The sequence below is a fragment of the Muscardinus avellanarius genome (assembly GCF_963383645.1).
Source record: "Muscardinus avellanarius genome assembly, chromosome: 18".
NCBI lineage: Eukaryota > Metazoa > Chordata > Mammalia > Rodentia > Gliridae > Muscardinus > Muscardinus avellanarius.
In genome coordinates, this window is record NC_137804.1 from 30,266,979 (window position 1) to 30,279,171 (window position 12,193).

Below are 12,193 nucleotides of genomic sequence, written 5' to 3' on the forward strand. Positions count from 1 at the left end.
TTTTGGTCTTCTACTTTAGCTGTAGCTATTAAAAATATGTTAGAGGAAGTGGAAACTGGGGGAAGATTAAATGAAAGTTCTGCCCCAAGTTTGGTTAAAAAGTCTCTACCCAAAAGGGGGGTAGAACATGATGGGATAATCAGGAATGGATGGTTGACCATAAAACTCTCCAGATGGCATAACAGGGGGCCTGTGGTACGTGGGCAGGAGGGTAGGCCGTCAATCCCTTGGACCGAGATTTGGAAAGGGAAACTAGGCCCAGAGAAAGAAGGGAGGACGGAGTAGGTAGCTTTTGTATCAATCAGGAAAGAGATTGGTTTACCTGCTACCTGTAGCGTGACCCTGGGCTCAGCTTGTGTAATACGGGTGGCCGAGGCCAGGGAGTGTCAATCTTCAGCCAGACCCAGTAGGGCCATCGGCAGGGCCTGGTCTGGAGGGGTGGTTCTCCAGTGTTGAGGCACCTGAGACTCACCTCCTCTCCAAGGGCATTCACTTCTCCAGTGTCCCTCTTGGCCACATGCCGGGCACGGCCTGGTTGGTGGACGTGGTTGGGGGCAACTGCGTGCCCAGTGACCAGCACCACCGCACTTGAAACAGGTTCCTGAGGGTGGCTGTTATTGCTGGCGTCCTCCCCTAGGTGGCGCTCGCTGTCCCGAAGGCTGCTTATCCTCAGCCGGTAGCAGGGCTGCCGCCAGGGCTTGGGCCTGTATATTCGCCATCTGGCGAAGTTGGAGTGTACGTTCTACTTCTGCCTGTTCCTCTCTGGAATTAAAAACTTTAAATGCCATGTTCACCAAGTCTCGGATAGGAGTTTGAGGGCCATCCTCAGCCTTTTTCAGTTTTCTCCGAATGTCAGGAGCTGATTGCCCAATAAAATGAGTGGCCAATATGACCGAGCCTGCCTCCGTAGATGGATCTAAACGGGTATAACGGGTAAAAGCCTCTCGTAACTGATTTAGAAAAACAGCTGGGGCCGGGCGTGGTGGCGCACGCTTGTAATCCCCGCGCTTGGGAGGCAGAGACAGGAGGACCGCGCAGGTTCGAAGCCAGCCGCGCGCACTGGCTTAGGAGACCCTGTTTCCAAATGAAAATGTAAAAATAGGTCTGGGAGTGGACCAGAGGTAGAAGGGCTTCCAGGAACCCCAGTACCATCAAAAAAAAAAAAAAAAAAAAGAAAAACAGCTGGGTTTTCATCTGGACCCTGGATAATTTCCTTAAGCTTATCGTAATTAACTGCCTTATGGGAGGCATCTCTCATACCATCAAGAAGGCACTGTATCATATAATTTCTTATTTCTATTTCCTCCTTTATATTATAAACCCAATTGGGTTCCTCAGAGGAAACTGCAGTGTTACCGGTAGGAAGTAGTGGGTTGGTTACATGGGCCTGGTCGGCCCTTTCCCTGGCCGCTTTCAGGATACGGTCACGTTCATCTGGAGTTAAAGAAGAGGTTAGAATGACATGAAGATCCCGCCAAGTTAAATCATATGCTTGTATGATATGTTGGAATTCCTTGATGAAACCACTGGGATCGGCTGAGAAAGAGCCCAGTTTCCTTTCAAGTTGTCCGAGGTCAGGAAGGGAAAAGGGAACATGTACACGGACCACGCCCTCTGCACCGGCCACCTCACGAAGTGGGGCCAGGAGAGAAGGAGGGTTTCTGGAACGAGTTCGGTGACCTATGGGGGTAGGCGAGGGGGAGGTCAGGATCGGCCCCTTGAGGGAGGAAGGCGGGGGAGAAAGAAGTGGGTTAGAGCAAGAGGCCGCCCCGGAAGAAGCTGATGGTCGCAGCGGTAAGGAGAGATCTTGTGGGTCAGGCTCATCAGTAAATGAGGCCTGTGCCTCAGCCGGGTCAGACTCTGGTACCCATGTTTCCTTGTACAATGGCGCCTGTGAGTCAGCAAGATTACAAGCCTGTGTCCAGGAGGGACCACCAGGTGGCGCTTGTGGGTTGCCAGGGGGTGTCCAAGATGGCGGCTGTGGCTCGCGGGAATCCCGAGCCAGCATGACTCGGGCAGCAGGGCTGGGAGGGGAGGAAAAAAGAAAATGCAGGCGCCAGAATGGCTGTAAATACAACAGGTCAGACCATTTCGCAGATCGTGTGCAAAATTCACTGAGAGCCATTAACATCCTAGGATTTAATGTCCCCATTGCCGGCCATCAAAGATTATTGGTTAAATCATATGTCAGCCAAACCTTAGTACAGAGAGAAATGAGCATCTCAGGGGACAGTTCCCCGGAGAAACCCAAAGCCTGGAGATTAGCCAGAACACGGCCCAGTGCAGACTGGGAATCAATCTTAATCTTAGATTGCTAATTTCCCCCCATTACTGATAAGTGGGCAAGAACGAAGTCAAAACTCCAGCGTCCTAGGGTTCCACCCTTTGTTTGGAAACAGATTGGTGTGCCAGAGAGAAGACATCTCTTTTCTCTGCACACACACCCGCAGGTCGGCCTGGCCGGCTGGAGAAGCCTCAGACACCAAACGTTCGGATTTCTTAACAGCCAGAAACCTGAGTCCAGAGAGGGCTAAAAGCCGGAACCCGCTTATACAAATTAAGGGGAAGCTTACCGCAGTGTGAACGCAGAGGGGCTGCAGAGCCAGACCCACGCTGTGGAAATGTGTGTGAAATAATGGCTGTGAATGGTATTTAAGATGGCCGCCAACTTTCACGATTGGCCAGGAGAAAAAATGGGAGGGTTTTAGAATTTCAATGAGCCCTAGGATTGGTTAAGAGTGAAATAGGGTGGAGTATAAGATGGCTGCCGACCTGTAGGTTGGATAAAATGGCCACCCCCGGCATAACCACGTGTCAAGATGGCTGCAGTCACTCCCAGAGAAGGAGGAGGAAAGATGGCCTCTACCAACATAACCACGTGTCATGGTGGCTGCAGTCGTCCCCTGAAATCCCGGAGGCAAGATGGCCTCCACCAGCATAACCACGTGTCAGGGCGGCTGCAGTCGTCCCCTGAAATCCCGGAGGCAAGATGGCCTCCACCAGCATAACCACGTGTCAGGGCGGCTGCAGTCGTCCCCTGAAAATCATGAGGCAAGATGACTGCAGCCAATATATCCACAGGCCAAGATGGCTGCAGTCGTGCCCAGAAAACCCGGAGGCCCATATAGTACTCACGACAATCCAGAACAATCCAGAACGTAGTGAGATCAGCAGGGAGAATTGGAGATCGGGTAGGGGCCTTTTAGTCCGCTGCGCCAATGTAAGGCCAGTTCCAGGAATCTGCGGGGCGGAGTCAGTGTCCGGCTCCGGGTGTCACAGAGCTCGGGCTGGGGGCGGTCGCGGGTAGAGTCCTGGCGGACTTTTGTCGCCATGATGGAGGGCGCCGTGCCAGCAAGAGTCCAGTCGCAGGGGTGCAGGGGCCCATCGTGGCCACGGCTTAGAGGATTTTAGGGTGCGAGATCACGGGCGCCCAGGGCACCCTGGTAGAATTGAATCCAAGCCTTAGCACATAAGTTTTTTTTTTTTTTTTTTTTTTTTTTTTTTTTTTTTTTTGGTGCAGGTGCCAGATCTCAGCGCAGAAGTTTGCAGCGTGCAGGTTCAGGCGCAGAAGGTTTTTTTCTGCGGTGCAGCGGTCTCCGCGGCGCTCAGAAGCATTGTTGTTAAATCCAAAGGCCAAAATACTTCATTTGGGGTTTCGACACCAAGTATAAGGTTTGCAAGTTCCACAGACACACGAGATCATCCATGCAGGTGCCATAAGTCATTATTAGCCCAGCCCACTTGTCCCGGGCAGCACAGTCCCAGGACGAATTTTCTTGCACAGTATTAGGACCTACTAAGCTTCGTTTTTCTTCTGGATCGCTCCGTCCCCCTTTTTATCAAAGGGGAGTGGCTTTCCGTGGGAAAATTCTGGACCTTGCAGGGTAAGAAGGCGGGTCTCCCTGCCTCCTGGCTTCCAGCCCTGCCCCTGCCCTGTATGGGGGAGGGGGTCAAGAACCTAACACAGACCAACGCAATCAACAGCCCACCAGGCTCCAGAGACGAATGGCAGACAGCGAGCCGAGGTGAGCCGCTGCGGATCAGCCGGGAGAAATTCGGCAGATCTCTCGGCACAGGGAGCATCTAAAGCTCCCAGAGGCTGGGCTCAGCACACCCTGCAGGGACTCAGAGCGGAGCTCAAAAACAGAAAAGAAATATGCCAGCCTCACGGCCGAGGGTGTGGCAGCAGCGCCATATTACCACCGGCGGCAGCAGCAGTGAATTCATCGAGTTCACTACAGCTCCATCTGCGCACTCAACAACAGTGAGTCAAACTGTGGCCCCTCGAGGAGAAATCCCAGTACTGTACTCCCAGGAACTTGACCCAGTGGGGGAGTGGCGGTGGCAGGGATATCACACTATAGGAAAATGCCCAACCTGGCACCCCCCATGGTCTAAAGCAGCCTCGATTGACTCCCAGGGTCTGAGATTCTGCAATACAACCCAGTAAAGGAGTAGTGGGGACTGAGATACCACAGACTCGAGATTTAGAGCACCTTAAGTGAAGTCATAGTGACCCAAGGGAAGAACCCAGAGAAGGCACAAACTTCCGAAATCATGGGAAAGAGGAATAACACTGGAGCAATGAATGCCCACAACCCCACAACATCAGAACCTGATAAAACAGAAATTCAGAGATTTCTAGAAGATCAAATCAGGAAAATAACTGTAGAAATAATAGAGGTGTTTCGAAAAGAATTCAGAGAGAGCCAAAGAGAGATAAAGGATGCAATTAATGAAGTAAAGGCCTCAATTCAAAGTACAAACAACCGATTAGACCACATGGAGAATAGAATCTCGCTCCTAGAAGATGATCATTCAAAAAATGAACGCATATTTTCTAATTTAGAAAAAAAAATCCGACAGCAGGAATCTGACATTGAAGAAATATGGGCCCATTTTAAGAGAGCTAACCTAAGAATAATTGGAATAGAGGAGGGAAAAGAAAGTGAAACCAAAGGGATCAACAATCTTTTCAAAGAAGTAATAGCAGAAAATTTTCCAAACGTAGAGCAAGAGGTCTGTACACAGGTCCAGGAAACTTACAGAACTCCCTTTAAACAGGATCAGAGAAGAGGATCCCCATGCCACATAATTGTCAAAATGACCAATGTGGAAGCCAAGCAGAGAATCTTAAAGGCAACAAAAACAAAGGGCCAAGTGACATTCAGAGGGAAACCAATTAGAATCACTCCAGACTTCCCAAACCAAGTCATGAGAGCCAGAAGGGCTTGGAGTAACATATTCCAAACTCTGAAAGAAAACAACTTCCAGCCAAAATTTCCTACCCAGCAAAATTTTCTATCAAATTAGATGGGGAAATAAGAAGCTTCCACGACAAACAGAACCTGAAGGAATTTATGTCTTCAAAACCAGCGCTAGAGAAAATACTCAAAGAGATTAACTACAAAGAAGAAATAGGTAACACACACCAGAACCAGAGAAACAAGATTTTCCATCCAACAGACAACTAAGACTGGTTATCTGTGTAGATTCATTATTTATGTTAGTCTTTTACCTAACTCTAAATTGTATTGTTTGCTTTTATTGTTGCTAATTTTTAGGATTTCTAGTTGGAATATTAATATACCTTCAGATATAGCATTTGGAAATATTTTATCCAATTCTATCAGTAACTTTTAACTCTGTTTACATTGTCTTTGGATATACCATATTTTTTTATTTTTAGAAAGTTTGTTTACCCTTTTGTTGCCTGTGCCATCGAAATCATATCCAAGAAATCACTGCCAATTTCAATGTTGTGAGGTTTTATGACCCAGATTTTCTTCTAAAAGTTTATAGTATTAAGATTTATATTTAGGTCTTTTATCTATTTTGAGTTAATATTTGTATATGTGTTAGGTAAGGGTCCAATTTTATTATTTTCTTGTAATTATTATTTTTCAACAATATTTAGTTAAAAGATTATTATTTCCTCCACCAAATGTTCGTGGAAACCTTGTCAAAAATAACTTGACGATATATGGAAGAATTTAGCTCAAGGCTTTTATTTAACTCCAATGGTTTATATATCTGCCTTTAGAACAGTACTACACTGTTTCAATTATTGTAGCTTTATATGGTTTGAAATCAGAACATATACATCTTCTAGCTTTGTTCTTCTTTGAGATTGTTTTGGGTATCTAGAGTCCATATTCTATATCAGGATAGATTTTTTCTGAAAAATAAATAAATAAATGTATGATAGTTTCACCTAAAATAAAGAAAGAAAAAAATATTCTCTGGTAAGAAAGAAAGCAAAAAGAAATATTGAAATGTTATCTTTAAGTCATCAAAAGCTTGGAATCAGACAAATGAAACTGTTATGTGAGATTATCATCATTAATATTGGATAAATTGCTATAAAACTAGATGTCAACCACTAAGCCAAGCATGGGAAGGAGGGATGGGGAGGGAACAGGGTGGGGATCGGGTAGGGGCTAACTGGGCGATGTGTACATGTATGTCTACAAAAGTATTTTCTTTATACCATTATGATGTATGAATACATTGCACCAATAAAAAATAAATTAAAAAAAAGAAAAAAATAGGGCTGGAGCTGGGCTTGGTGGCACACGCTTGTAATCCCCGCGCTTGGGAGGCTGAGACAGGAGGATCACACAGGTTCGAAGCCAGTGGCGCTGGCTGAAGAGACCCTGTTTCCAAATTAAAAACAATATAAAAATGGGTCTGGGAGTGTATCCCGGAGGTAGAAGGGTTTCCATGAACCCCAGTACAACCACATAATTAAAAAAAAATAAGGTTGGAGGTATAGCTCGGAGGTGGAGTGTCCCTGGGTTCCATCCCCAGTACTGCAAAATATAAAAAAATTAAAAAATGGAGATGAGAATAGTACCAGCTTCAGAGTGTTGACAAAAACGAATACATTTAATGTAGAATTAAACCCCTCCCTATAAGAATGCATAATATTGCCAAGTGTGGTGGCATGTGCCTGACCTCTGAGCTACTCGAGATATATACCTTAAATGCATGCCTACCCAGCAGCTCCATTCCTACAAATTTACCCAGTAAATGAAAGTATATGTCCACAGGAAGACACAAATATTCACAGAAATTTGATTCATAATAATCCAAACTGGAAATAACACAAATATTCATCAGCAAGTGAATGGATAGACAAATTGCAGTGTATTTGTGCAATTACAATATTATTTAGTGATAAAAGGAACAAATTATTAAAACAAGCAATAACACAGCTGCATTTTATAATCATAATGCTGATTGAAGAAGCATTATATAATATATAATGTATAGTTTTATTTTGTGTTGCCGACTAATCTCAGTTGGGTCATTATTGTCAGCTCCCGGTCAAATCCTCAGAAAGATGGGGCAAAAGGCAGGTGGAGTTCTGCAGAAACTTATCTGCAGCGATTCTTTCCCCTCTATGAATTCCTTAAATTTTTTAGGTACGACGCTTTGGAAAGAACCTGAGATGGACAAAGGCTTCTTGAGCCAATGACACTTTATTACAAAAACCCCAAGAAATTTATACCCTTCACCAGTAAAGTTAATAGTAAGAGGAAAGGAAGTGAATGTAATCACTGTGAAACAATAGTGAATGACACGTAAACAGAGGTAAAAAAAAAAAAAAAAACTAGTCCGGTTTTCAGCTGGCTTTTGGCTTTCAAGAGATTAACTCCGGATCTCTCCCAGATCTTGCAGTCAAGCAGTTCCAAAGGGCAATCTTTCAGAAGAAAACGGGCACACCCAAGGCTTGGAGGCTTCTCGGGGAATCTTCTTTAACTTTCCTGGAACTTTCCATCTTTTGTGCTCAGTTCCATATAGCAAGTGTGGGGAGATGTGGTGATTCAGGTGAATGTGATAGAGTTTCTCCAGGTGTTGGCATTTTACCTTCTAAATCTGAAAGCTTAAGCAAACTCACAACACAGTTTGGCAGACAAAATACCACAAACAACACCACAAAGTTCTTGGTTTTAACTGTCAGATGTATTTCCTTAACTGCTGAACACTCTTCTTTAGACAACAAGCCTATTAAAAGTCTATCCATCTTTAATAATCCATTTCCCTGTCACAAGCCCTCTGCAACCTGCTTTTAACCTTCTAATTCCTTTCTTTCCCAGTTGGGACTTTCTTATGATAAGCTCTTCTTCATGCAAAAATGCCTTTTTTCTTCAGGAATATTTACACTGGGCGTAAAAGTCAACAATCTTTTTCCTTGGCTCTATTGTATTTGGGCAACTAAGTTGTTCATCAACTAAATTGCTTCGAAGTCACACACAAAATTTTATCTTCTCTGTCTCTAGGCAGGATCTCAAGGGTAAACAAAGTTTCCTTAAACTGAGCTACCGGTTACCGGAGTTAATAGCTTAACCTAGTGATAGGAGTGAGGGTCGGAGACCCTTTGTGATTGCTGCAGCTGGAATGCTTATCACAGCATCTGAGTTCTGGCCAGTTTTTTCATTACTATTGAGCAAAGCCAAGGACGTTTAGACAAATTATTAGAGAATTTATTTCCACAGACTCAATTTCTATCATAGTCCTGTTCTCACATCACCGGAGCAATTCGTGTAGAGAGTTAAAAGGATAATAGTAAAAGTGGGGGGTACTTTGGCCAGAGACGGCACCTCCTTCTCGGGGCTTGTCCGCCGATTGGCTATGTGGAGTGGGGTCTCAACACATAGATGCCGAGGCAGCAGGATGTCTTGGCAATTTTGCTTTTAGGAAAAACTAATATACAGTGAAAAGAAAATCACCAGTACCAGGGAGATACTGGGAACTAGCCAGGAAGGGACACAAATGAACATTTTAGGGCAATTGTAATATGCATTTTTGTGGGGTTTTTTCTTTTTTTCTTTTTTTCTTTTTTTTTCTTTTTGCATGTGGTCCTGTGGATTAAACCAAGGGGCACTCTACCACTGAGCTACACCCCCAATCTTTTATTTTGAGATCAATCTTTTATTTTGAGACCCTTGATCTTTTATTTTGAGATCAAGTTTCCCTTACTTGCCTTGGATGACCTTGAATTTGTAATCCTATTGCCTATGCCTCCTGAGTCACTGGGAATACAGGCATGTGCCTTGCAATATATGCATTCATGTGTGTGTGGGGGGTACTGGGGATTGAAACCTGGGACATTCTACCTCTGAGTTATACCTCTATACTATTTTATATTTTATTTTGAAACAGGGTCACACTAGGTTGATGAGAGTCTCACTACATTGCTGAGGCTGTCCTCAAAGCTGCAATTCTCCTGTCTCAGATTCCCAAGTACTGGGATTACAAATGTGCACACCCACACCCAGCTCTTTAAAAACAAAAAACAAAAAAAACAGGGTCTCACTATGTTGCTAAGAGTCTTGATAAATTGCAGAGGCTGGTCTTGAACCTGCAATCCTCTTGTTTCAGCCTCCCAAGTATGGGGCTTACAGGCTTGTGCCACCATGCCTGGCTCCTCTCCAGAACCTTTTCATTTTTCCCAAGTGAAGTTCTGTACCCATTAAATACCAGCCCCAATTCCCCCTTTCCCCAAAGCACTGATAGCATTATTTTATTTTCTGTCTCCATAAATTTGCCTGCTAGAGATACCTTATATGAACGAAACCATACAATGTTTGTCATTTTGTGACTACCTTATTTTATTTAGCATAATGCCTTCAACTTTCACCCATATTGTAGAATGTCAAAATTTCTTTCCTTTGTAAGGCTGAATAATATATCAATATATGTATATACCACAATTTATTTTTTTATCCATTCATCCAATGATTAGGTTGCTTCTACCTTTTGGCTATTATAAATAATATAGCTATGAACATGTGAAAATATAATTAGTTCTTTTCTATCAAAGGCAGAGTTTGACGTAGGCTCCATTTTGTAGAACTGCCACTGAGGCAGGGCAGAGGAAATAGGAATAGGAGGGGTGAAGAAAAGCCATCTCAGCCGGGCGCGGCGGCGCACGCTCGTGATCCCCGCGCTGGGGAGGCTGAGACCGGAGGATCGCGCAGGTTCAAAGCCAGCCTCAGCTACTTAGTGAGGCTCTCAGCAACTTAGTGAGACCCTGTTTCCAAATAAAATATAAAAAAGGTCTGGGAGCCAGGCAGGGTGGCGCACGCTTGTAATCCCAGCATTCGGGAGGCTGAGACCGGAGGATCACGGTTCGCGGACAGCCTCAGCTACTAAGTGATGCCCTCTGCAACTCAGTGAGACCCGGTTTCAAATTAAAAAAAAAAAAAAAAATAGGGCAGGGGGTGTAGCTCGCAGGTCAAATGCCCCTGGGTTCCATCCCCAAACCGGCAAAAAAAAAAAAAAAAAGAAAAAAGAAAGAAAGAAAAAAATAGGTCAGGGGTGTAGCTCGGAGGTTGAATGCCCCTGGGTTCTGTCCCCAGACCCACAAAACAAACAAACAAACAAATAAAGAAACAAAGGTCTGGGAGCATAGCCCAGAGGTAGAAAAACCTCTGGGTTCCACCCCCAGTACCACCAAAAAAAAAAAAAAAAAAGAAAAGCCATCTGCATGGCCTTCTGTGAGGTGGGGGAGTGAGCAGGTAGGGGAGAGACCAGTGGGCTCCAGGAGAGCAGGGCCACCAACCCACAAGATAACTGTTCAAATGAAGGATTGAAAATTGTGCAAAAGACATTGGTTCCACCAAATCCAATTCTGACCAATCATAAGACAGCAGATGAGGACCTCAGTAAGGTTTAAAAGCCCACCCCTCAAGAGTTTCAGTAGTTACTTTCTTTCTGGGAACTCTCCCCCAAGAGTTGGGGGGAGTTGCTTTTGTCTTTTATCTTTCTCCGGTTTGAAATAAACTTTTATATTTCTTTCTTTTTCCTTTCCTTTTTCTTTTTTCTTTTTGGTGGTACTGGGGTTCCTGGAAACCCTTCTACCTCTGGGCTACACTCCCAGACCTATTTTTTATATATTTTTTAAATTTGGAAACAGGGTTTCCTAAGCCACCGCAGCTGGCTTCGAACCTGTGCGAGCCTCCTGCCTCCACCTCCCAAGCGCAAGGATTACAAGCGTGCGCCACCATGCCCGGCATAAACTTTTATATTTCTATATCCTTTGCTAATCCTTGACTTTCTTCTTTGAAATCCACTGGACAAGAATCTTACTAAGAGGAGACAACCTGGTTCAGCACTGTGTAACTTTGTGTGTGCTTGTATCTTTTGTAAAGACTGCATTTACTGGAAATTGTGTGTGCCAACCCCTCCCCCAGGATCCCCTTTAGCCAATGGCATAAAGACTGTGAGGCCCTCCCTGCTCCCACCAATAGGAGCACAGCGCAGAAGTCCTGCTCTGGAAATAAAATATCCACCAATTTTCTGCCATGTTGTTCCTGCCTGCCTGACATTACTACTGGCAGGATCTTTTTTTTTTTTTTTTTTTTTTTGGTGGTACTAGGGATGTAACCCAGGAGCCTTCTACCTCTGGGCTACACTCCCAGACCTATTTTATATTTTATTTGAAAACAGGGTCTCACTATGTTGCTGAGAGCCTCACTAAGTAGCTGAGGCTGATTTTGAACCTGTGCGATCCTCCTGTCCCAGCCTCCCAAGTAGTGGGATTACAAGTGTGTGCCACCACACCTGGCTGTAGGATCCCTTTTTGTAAAAAGTAAAATTTGGCTGGGAAATTTCGTCATGGAAATTTATTTCTAACAAACACAGGCGTACAAATATGTTTGAACTCCTGCTTTCAGTTCTTTTCTGTATATACTCAGAGGTGAAATAGTTGAATCCTATGTGTTAGGTCGGAGCAGGGGCATTGGCAGCCTCCACCCCTGAAAGTTCTAGCCTGCTGATACATGTAACTGCAGTTAAACAACAATGGCCTAACTGCCCTGGCTGATGTGTACAACTGTAAACACATGTCACCCAATTCCTGACACAGGTAACTCTGATACGGACCACTGCTTAAGAAACAACAACCTACCTGCCGGAAAGTCCTCAACTCCATGCTCTCCCCAACCCTCAAGAAACAGCCCCAGAAAAAGCTTCAAACTGCAGACCCTGGGTGCTAGCTTCACTGGCGCCGCCTTTGGACTGTGAACCTCTGTGAGTGCAGAATAAAGCGCCTCTTGCTTTTTACTTGGCCTGCTTCTCTCATTCCCTGCGTTGCAACTTTACAATATGATAATTCTATATTGATTTTTGAGCCATCTCATCAGCAATATTTAAGGATTCTCATTTTTCCATATATTTGGTCTAT